Source organism: Hevea brasiliensis, unplaced genomic scaffold (assembly GCF_030052815.1).
Source record: "Hevea brasiliensis isolate MT/VB/25A 57/8 unplaced genomic scaffold, ASM3005281v1 Scaf3, whole genome shotgun sequence".
Lineage (NCBI taxonomy): Eukaryota > Viridiplantae > Streptophyta > Magnoliopsida > Malpighiales > Euphorbiaceae > Hevea > Hevea brasiliensis.
In genome coordinates, this window is record NW_026614806.1 from 284,776 (window position 1) to 295,136 (window position 10,361).

A 10,361-nucleotide genomic window follows, 5' to 3' on the forward strand; every position below is an offset into this window, starting at 1 on the left:
CAAATGTTCTTGGTCCCTTACCTCCAAAGGCCACTCAAGAGGAACATGAAACTTTGGACAAGTGGAAGGAGCATGATATGTGAGCCAAGTGTTACATGCTTACTTCTATGAGTAATGAGTTACAGAAGCAGCATGAGAACATGCAGAGTGCGAGTGAAATCCTCCTTCACCTATAAGAGTTGTGTGGTGAACATAGCAGGAATGCCAGGTATGAGATATCTAGGCAGCTATTTTGCATGAGGATGTCTGAGGGACAGAATGTTGGGGATCATGTCCACAAGATGATTCGGCTGATTGAGCAGCTGAAACATCTTGACTTTAACATGGATTTCCAACTGCAGACGAATTTGATTCTTCAGTCCCTACCTGGGTCATTTGGGAATTTTGTGACAAATTTCCATATGACTAAGCAGGAATGCACTTTGGCTGGTTTACTCAATATACTGGTTATTGCCCAAAAGAATATGCCATACAATAAAGGAAAAGAGGTAGCTTTGATTGCATCTTCTTCTACTGGAAAGTTCATCAAGAAGAAGGGCAATAAGAAAAAGAAACCTCAAATTTCAAGATCTTCTAAGAAGATAGCCAAACAGAAAACAAAGACCAAAGCTAACAAAGGCAAAGGAAAGTGTTTCCACTGCCAGCTGGATGGGCACTGGAAAAGGAACTGCCCAGAGTATCTTACTTCTCTGAAGGACAAGAAGGATAGACCTTCGAAAGGAATGTCCATATCTTGTTATTTAGATTCTGATGATACTCATAGTTCATCTACAGCTTGGGTTTTAGATATCGTGCCGCTCACATTTCTTATGATATGCAGGAACTAGTAAACAGTAGCAGCTTGCGTTCTCGAGATGTTAGACTCCTGATTAGTGATGGCTCAATTGTTGAAGCTTTAGCCATAGGATCTAAATCTTTTTACATGTCTGGACATGCTTTGTGTTTGAATAATATCTTATATGTACCTAATGCTTTTAAGAACATCATTTTGATATCTAGTTTGACTAGAGATGGTTATGAATTTCAATTCACAGATGATGTTTGCAATATTTATTTTAAAAATAAATATGTTGGCTCGGGTTATATGCATGATGGTCTTTATTATTTGGATATTAATAACAAACACAAATTGAATGCAAGTGATTTAAATGAATGCAATGCCATGATGAAAATCAACTCAAGTTCAAAATATATTTGGCACTTAAGGTTAGGCCATGTTGCAGAAGATAGGATTGCAAAACTGGAGAAAATGGGGATTCTATCCTCATTGGGTTCTGAACCTACTCCAACTTGTGAATCCTGCCTGTAAGCCAAAATGACCAGATCACCCTTTGTTGGACAAGGGCTAAGAGCTGAAAATATTTTGGAGCTAATACATAGTGATATATGTGGCCCATTTAGAGAAACGGCTAGAGGCAGTTTTCATTATTTTATTACCTTTACTGATGATAAATCAAGGTTTGGGTATTTGTATTTGATGAAATACAAACATGAATCCTTTGAAAAGTTCAAAGAATTTAAATCCGAAGTAGAAAATCAAATAAGCAAATGTATTAAAGCTTTTCAATTAGATTGTGGAGGTGAATATTTGAGTACTGAATTTGATGAATACTTGAAAGAGCATGGCATTATTTCCCACCTGACTCCTCTAGGAACACCACATCTGAATGTATATCTGAAAGGAGAAATCGTACCCTATTAGATATGATACGTAGTATGATGAGCTATACTGATATGCCAATCTTTTTTTGGGGATTTGCATTAGAATCAGCTTTGCATATTCTAAATAGGATTCTGTCAAAATCAATATCTTCCACACCTTATGAGATATGGCATGGAAGAAAACCAAGTCTTAAGCATGTTAAGATTTGCATTGTCCAGCTTATATCAAAAAGCTGAACATTGATAAATTGGAAACCAGATCAGAAAAAGGTCGATTTGTTGGATATCCAAAAGAGAGTTTTGGATATTATTTTTATTTGCCTACATCACAAAAGGTTGTGGTAAGTAGAGATGTCACATTTCTTGAACAACAGTTTGTTCAAGAAGGAGGCATAGAAAGGCAAATAGAGTTAGAATTGGAGAACTCTAACTAACCAACAGATCAGATGGATATAGATCCATCTAGTTAACCTACACCTATTGATGAAACATCTATAATAATTCCTCGCAGATCAACCAGGATATCTCACCCACCAGTGAGATATGGTTTCCTTCATGAAGATAAACAAGAGTTATTTACTCATGAAGAAGTAGATCATCGAGATGATCCACTTACATATGAAGAAGCTATATCAGGTATAGACTCTTCAAAATGGATTGATGCTATTAAATCCGAGATTGATTCCATGTATAATAATTAAGTTTGGGATCTTGTTGACCCACCTGAAGGTATTGTACCTATAGGGAACAAATGGGTTTTCAAGAAGAAAATTGGTTCTGATGGAAAGGTAGAGACCTACAAAGCAAGGTTAGTAGCGAAAGGGTTTCGCCAAACGCAAGGAATGGACTATGAAGAGACTTTCTCGCCTGTTGCCATGCTTAAATCAATTAAGATTCTATTAGCAATAGTTGCATACTATGATTATGAGATTTGACAGATGGATATCAAAACAGTTTTTCTCAATGGATACATTGAAGAAAACATTTTCATGGAACAACCTAGGGGTTTTGAATCCCAAGATGGTTGCAAGGTATGCAAGCTAAAGCGATCCATTTATGGGTTGAAACAAGCTTCGAGGAGTTAGAACATCCGTTTTGATGAAGCCATTACGTCATTTGGTTTTATAAAAAATGAGGATGAGCCATGTGTATATAAGAAGGTTAGTAATAGTACTATCACTTTCCTTGTCTTATATGTGGATGATATTCTGCTAATAGGTAATAACACAGGTATGTTGATAACTGTAAAGGTATGGTTGTCAAATACATTCTCCATGAAAGACTTTGGGGAGGCAACCTATATTCTTGGAATTCGCATCTATAGAGATAGAGCGAAAAGAATAATTGGTTTATCCCAAAGTCTATACTTGGAAAAGGTGTTAAAGAGGTTTAACATGCTTGATTCTAAGAAAGGATTGTTACCAGTGAGGCATGGTATCTACCTTTCTAAAGAGATGTCTCCAAAGACAACTGAAGAAAGAGATAAAGTGGCCAGGATTCCATATGCTTTGGCTATTGAAAGTTTGACGTATGCAATGTTGTGTACTTGGCCGGATATCGCATATGCTATTTGTTTGACTAGCAGGTATCAATCCAATCCAGGTTTGGAACACTGGATAGCTGTCAAGAATATCCTTAAGTACTTGAGAAGAATTAAGGATTTATTCTTGATATATGGAGGTGGTGACTTGCAATTGGATGGTTATACTAATTCTGATTTCCAATCAGATATCAATGATAGAAAGTCTACCTCTGGGTATGTGTTTATTTGTAATAGAGGTGCAGTCAGTTGGAAGAGTTCCAAATAAAGTACGACTACAGATTCCACTACAGAGGCTGAGTATATTGCTGCATCAAATGCTGCAAAAGAGGCTGTTTGGATATAAAGAATCCCGGTCTCACCAGAAATCCAAACACATAGAAAGGCCCTACCACATTATCAGAGAGATAGTTGGGCGAGGTGATGTAGCCATGCAGAAAATAGCATCAGCTAAAAATCTAGCTGATCCATTCACTAAGCCTATGTCACAAGCTCAGTTAGACCGACATCTTGAGAAGATGGGTCTAAGATATTACAATGAATGGCTCTAGTGCTAGTGGGAGATTGTTAGTAGTATGCCCTAGAGCATATCACTTAGTATGTATCTTGTACATAATTTATTAATAAAAGGCATTTTCACTTTTCCATTTACATAATATATTATGTGTAATAGAAAAGGTCCATTGATATTTTGTTAGAAATTCTATTCTTAAGTTGTTAAGAATATGAGTGACAGTATTTTTAGCACAAAGTATCATAAATTGGTTCACATTCGAGGATACTTCACAATAAGGACATGACTTATCTTGAAAGATTGTAATCATGTTTGTTCCCAAGTTATTTATATGAGATGTAAATAAGATGGAATGTGTTAGTAGTATGACCTAGAGCATATCATTTAGTATGTATCTTGTACATCTTTTATTAATAAAAGGCCTTTTCCCTTTTCTATTTATATAATATATTTATGTGTAATAGAAAAGGTCCATTGATATTTTGTTAAAAATTCTATTCTTAAGTCATAAGAATATGAGTGACAGTATCTCTAGCACAAAGTATCATAAATAGGTTCACAATCGATGATACTTCATAATAAGGACATGACTTATCCAGAAAGATTGTATTCATGTTTGTTCCCAAGTTATTTATATGAGATATAAATAAGATGGAATGGTGAGTCTCATGCCATATAACAAACATGATAGGCACTTATACATGATAAGTAGGCCGAACCATTGACACTTATGACACGCACATGGAGTTTACTCTTGTCAATATATTATCATAAATCATATCAGTGCATATAATCTTTAGACCTGAGATAGCACAGTTATCTTATATATAGGTGGTTTGAGTTTGATACTGCTTTCATTCTTATACTGTGTATGAGTATATGGGCATGTGTTGGCTCCTACTAGTTATATATGGAGATAGGTGTTGATCAAGATGGAATATGTTCCTCTAAGTAAATAGGGATAAAATCCTATGTTCATTTAATTGTTCTTGATGTTTCAAGTTCCTGGCCAGGACAGATAGATTTATTCAGAAAAGAGTTTCTGATGAGAAAATCTTTTAATCAAGAACTGAAATTAAAAGAGAACATAATATTCATAGCAAATGGGGTTTGACATAAACCATGACTCTAGCTCGAATTGGGATTTTGTAACAGAGAGATTCTAGTGCATGGTAACATATGATTATAGGTTCATTTAAGGTAAACCTTATTACTGATTGGATGGCCATGGCATGCTATGCTAGGTATTAACCATGGTCTATGAGATGCATAAAATGAGTTAGAGAAATCATGTAACACCCTCACTGTAGCAATTCCGTATAGTCTATTGTTCCGGTGACCGGTGTCAGTCTGGACAGCTAAAACGTCTGGAAAAAAAAATTAAACTAAAGTGAAGAACTATAATTAACTCAAATATTAACAAGAAAAATATAGGAAAAATTTTAGAAATAAAATACAACCAAGTTAAATGAGCCGGTGCCCTAGCGATGGGTAACCTAGTGAAAAGTTGCGGTTCTAGCAACTAGGAGCCCTAGACCCAAGGAAAAAATTATAAAATAATTATTGGGGCTCCAGAGAAGGGTTATTGAGGTTCTTATGGCATTAGAATGCCAAAGAAATGCTTAGAAAAATTTTTCAATCGGTACAGACAATTTTGGCTCGTTAAGCCAAACGGAGGGCATTTTGGTCATTTCGTCTTCGGAGATGATTTTTGACCGACTTGTCCAGTTAAGTAAATAATTATTATGATCTAAAATATGAATAAATATTGCTAAAAATTGAATTGAAAATGAGTAGAGAAAAGAAGAAAAGAAAATGAAAGAAATTAGGAATTATGACATCATATGATGTCATTAAACACTCTCCACCCAATCACTATTTGACAAGCAAATTAAAAGGGATTAAAATGACATAAAAATGAGATAAAAATGAAACAATTCCAGCAGCCCCTTCTTCTTATTCCCGCACCAAAGAGAAAAAAGAGAGGAAGACCACCATTAAAGCTCCAATTAAGCTTGATTCCCTAGCCAACTACACCATAAAACCTCACCCTCTCTTCACAAAAAATTTCCCTTACCACTAGAGCTAGACTTGGGCAGCCATTAGAAGAGGAGAAAGTGAAGGAAAGTGAAGGGTAAAAATTCATCCAAGAGGTTAGTGCTAATTTTCTTGCTTCCATTCTTTTCTAAGCATGAATTTAAGTTGAGTTAAGTTGAAAATTTGATGAAAAATGAATTAAAGATGCATGAACATGCCACATGAAATTTTGGCAGCCTTAGGGTACCTAGGGTTTCAACAATTTGATTGCATAATAATTATGTATGGCTGCCATTAAACATGATTTTGGTGTTTTAATTCATGGATTGTATGTATATAAAGAATTGAAATTGTTGGAGTTAGGGTTTGGGCACCAAAATTTAGATTTTGTTTAAGTATTGGTGAAAAGAGGTTTTAAGGGTCAATTAGTGACCATTTAGTTCTGTTTAAATAAAAAATAAAGTGTGTTGAGTTATGGGATTTGGGTTTGGTGTGGCTGCCCTTGGTGACCTGTAGAATTGGACATGAGTCCAGTAGGTTTGGGCAGCCATAACTTGAATTGTAGAGGTTCAATTGGTGCAAGGCCAATTGTACATGAAACTAGACACATAATGGCACAACTTTGGTGAAGAAACCATGCCCATAAAACCAAAAGAAGTAGACCAAAAGCTTGCCCTAATCCGGGTGACCTGCAGTCTGCCTGGGCAAAATGATCAAATAAACAGTATTTGGTCATTTAGCCATAAATCAGTGTAGAAAGGTCCAATTGACCTGAAATTTTACCAGAAACAAGCTGAGATATAGACCAAAAACTTTCATGAAGAAACCTAACCCAAATTATGACCATAACATATTCAAAAGGTGAGTTGCATTCATTGTTCATTACATTGTAGATATGGTCAGTCCAGAAATTCTGGACAAAATTTCAATCCGGCCAGTTGTGGTTTTTGGACCATAACTTGAGCTATAAAACTCCAAATGGAGTGATTCAAAAAAGGCAATGCAACTAGACAAAATAAGGAATAACTTTCATGTTGATCAATTTGCCAAATTCCCACTGCAAAATTAACCAATGGAATAATAAATACAAAGCATAAAAACTGAAAATTCTGCCCAACTAACATTAAGCTTAGAAATGGTATTGGAAATCAATACCAACAAAAATGAAATGCAAAATGTGGCATCTTGGAGAACTTAGGTTCAATAAATTTATTATGTATTAAAAAGTCAACAATTTGAGTGAATAGTAATGTGAATTAGTAATACAAAAACACAAAGACACAAAGTATAACTAAATTAGTAGAGGAAATTAAGGTATGAAATTTGGAATCCATGAAACATTAATGGATTACTTGGAATAGAAATAGTAATTCACCTAAATGACTTAATGAACATTTAAGTTATGTGAGTATATAGTTAAGATTTGTATTCCCATTACTAGTAGGCCTAATAAAACATGAGCGATACCACTTGAATATGAAATGAAATTAACCTAGATGGATTGTTGAGTATAAATGGGATGAGGTTTACATTAGGATTTATGTTTCCATTACAAATAAGATAATAACACCTTGTATGAGTTATGAATTCATATAAATATTGTAATGAATAAATGAATCACATGAAAATGTGAATGGAACATTAGTTTTCTTTATAAGAGAAAGGAAGAATGTTTTGAGTACAATGATACATGAACACCATTGTTGTGAATTGTGATCAATATGAATGATGTAAGGAATGTATGAATATTATGATGAATGTATAAATTATGGAATTTGTCATGAAATAATGAAGTCATAAAACACAATATATTAATATTTAATGATATTATGTGCCCTTCTATTGCCTAGACATGTGTGTCAGATTGGATAGTTTGGCATGCCAATAGGGTATTGTTTTAGCAGTACTGCGAAAGACTTTATGCCTGTATTCATGGCTTTATGCCCATATTCATGGCTTTATGCCCGTAATCATGGCTTTATGCCTGCACTAATGGCTTAATGCCCGATTATGTGATATCATGGCTTTTTAGCCATACTGACTGCATACGTGGTTGACGTTCTGCGTCCCATGGTATGACGGCCCGAGGTACCGCGGTGTCGGTACAACGACGTTATCCAGTTTAGTCAGCCTGTCATAGGTTACTTGGGCAGTGAAATTTATTGAAATAAGTTAAGAATATTAGCAATTAAAAATATTAGAAATTAAATAAAATAAATGAGTAAGATGACCTAAAATAAATTAGAATAGTTATTTATTAGAAATAATCGAAATGAATTGGACTGATATTAAAATTTACTTATTATGAGATAATCTGAAACAACCTTGCAAGTATTGAGAAAATGCTAAAAGATTAGCAAAGAAAATTATAACATAAATAAATATTGCAAATGTGACTTATATAATAATATAAGCATAAATTTATTATTTTTAGATCATTTTTCTTTGTACATTATTACTGTACATTGGCGAAACAAACACTTCCAAAAAAGACTAAATTAGGATAAAACATATTAAATTTTAGAAACCGCATGTGAAGTATAAATAAATCTTAATTATCTGAATTTTGTTTCTATCTTTATTTGTATATTATTTTCTTGTTATATTATTGCACCACTAAGCAGCAATGCTTAGCGCGATGGAATTGTTTCCTTCGCGCAGGTACTGAAGCTAGAAACCAATGGGCATTTGACTGGGAATTTTGGGAATTCGGATCTGTAAAAGTATCTGAAGTATTCAAGGTTGTCACCTCCTCAGCAATGCATGTAAATAGGGCCCATATAGATTATATTTTATATTTTGTATAAAATGCTTATATATTGTATTGTAATGTATATTATGAACAGGAAATTAATAGGAATGCGATGTAAATTAATTAATTAGCTTTTTCATATGTAATTAATTTATATATCATGTAAATTATGAAATTTTGTAATTATTTTGTAAATTATGTAAATTAAGGAAATTTGAAAATTTTGCTTATGTAATTTGAGAATGTTTACATATAAATTGAGTATGAATGGAAATGTATGGAAATAATTATGAAATTGAAATGTATGGATGAGATTTGAAATATGAGAAAATTATGAGAATGGTTGATGAGATAATTATGATTAGCATGGATAAGATTTTATTTTGAAAATATTGTTGAATTTCAAACAGGTAAATATTAAAATACACCAAATGATAATAAAATAGGGGAAACTTCACTGGTTTCTCTGATGAAAATAATTGATATTAAATTAAACGAATTCAAAATTATTAAAAAAATAAAGTAAGATAAGTGAGGGTGCTCCGGCACCGATTGTAGCACGCCTTGCTCAACTACACTATAGTCAGGTGAGGGGTGTTACAAATCATTTATGGTAAGAAAGAGTTCTGCTGATATTAAGTGTTGATATCATGTCTTATTGCCAATTAGTAATGAGCCTAGTAAGTCACACACATGCACAAGTAATCACCAATTAAATATGATTTATTTAATTAATTAAAAAGTTTAATTGATTAATTAAATAGGTTTGGTTTGCAATTAGATTGTAAAGTCCCTAGCATGGCTTGAAACCAAATCTAGGTTATTGGATGTATAGTATAAGTTAAATTTATATTTAAAGTGTTTAAATATGAATTTAATTAAAGAGAAATTAATTAATAGAGATTAATTAATTAATTTATATTTGATATAAATTGATTAGAAGAAGATAAATAATTATTTTGGGTTGAGAACTCAAAATTAAGACATAGGGGTATTTTGGTCATTTCACAGGGTGACATGTGGCACCATGAGATGGTGACACATGGCAATACACATAAGATTGCCAAATGTCTTTTAATCATGTACGATGATTAAAATTAAGATTATATATAGGTTTGACACTTGGCACAATGTGATTGGGTCAATTAAACCTAGAACCAATCAAAAGGTGACATGTGGCAAGGGTTTTAAGTGGTGACCTAGCTATATGAGGGAAAGGATGAAAAGAAAAATACCTAGCTGCTATATGTTTCATTGTTGCCGCCCCAAAGAACCTCTCCCTCTGATCTTCTTCATCTCTAATCAATTCAAAAAGATTAGCAAACAATATCTTGAATTAAAAATACTAGAAATTGTTTCTAGTGTTCTGTTTACATCTTTAATCTCTTAAAAGGCAAAATTTGATTTTTTAATTCATAGAAAAATCTTTAGAAGCTGTTCAAGGGCAGCCATAGGTGAACTTGGTGTGGACAAGCTAGAGGGACAACATCTGGTGTCCTAAAGACGCATCCCAAAGGTACAAATACACTACAGTGCATCAAGAGGTTAGTGTATTTGTTCTTGACCTAATCTAAGGTTCTAAAATTAATCTGATTAATTCTAAAATCTTAAATGGCAAATACAGATCCAAAAACATATTAAAAGAGTTTTAATATGTTGTTTATCATTGAAATCAAATAGATAAAAATAAATCTTACATGATGCATGTGACCCTAGGTGAAAATTGTTTGAATTCAATGGTATAAACTTGTGTTTTTCATACTTCCGCTCCTTCAGAATGGTGAGTCTCATGCCATATAACAAATATGATAGGCACTTATGCATGATAAGTAGGTCAAACCAGTGACATTTATGAC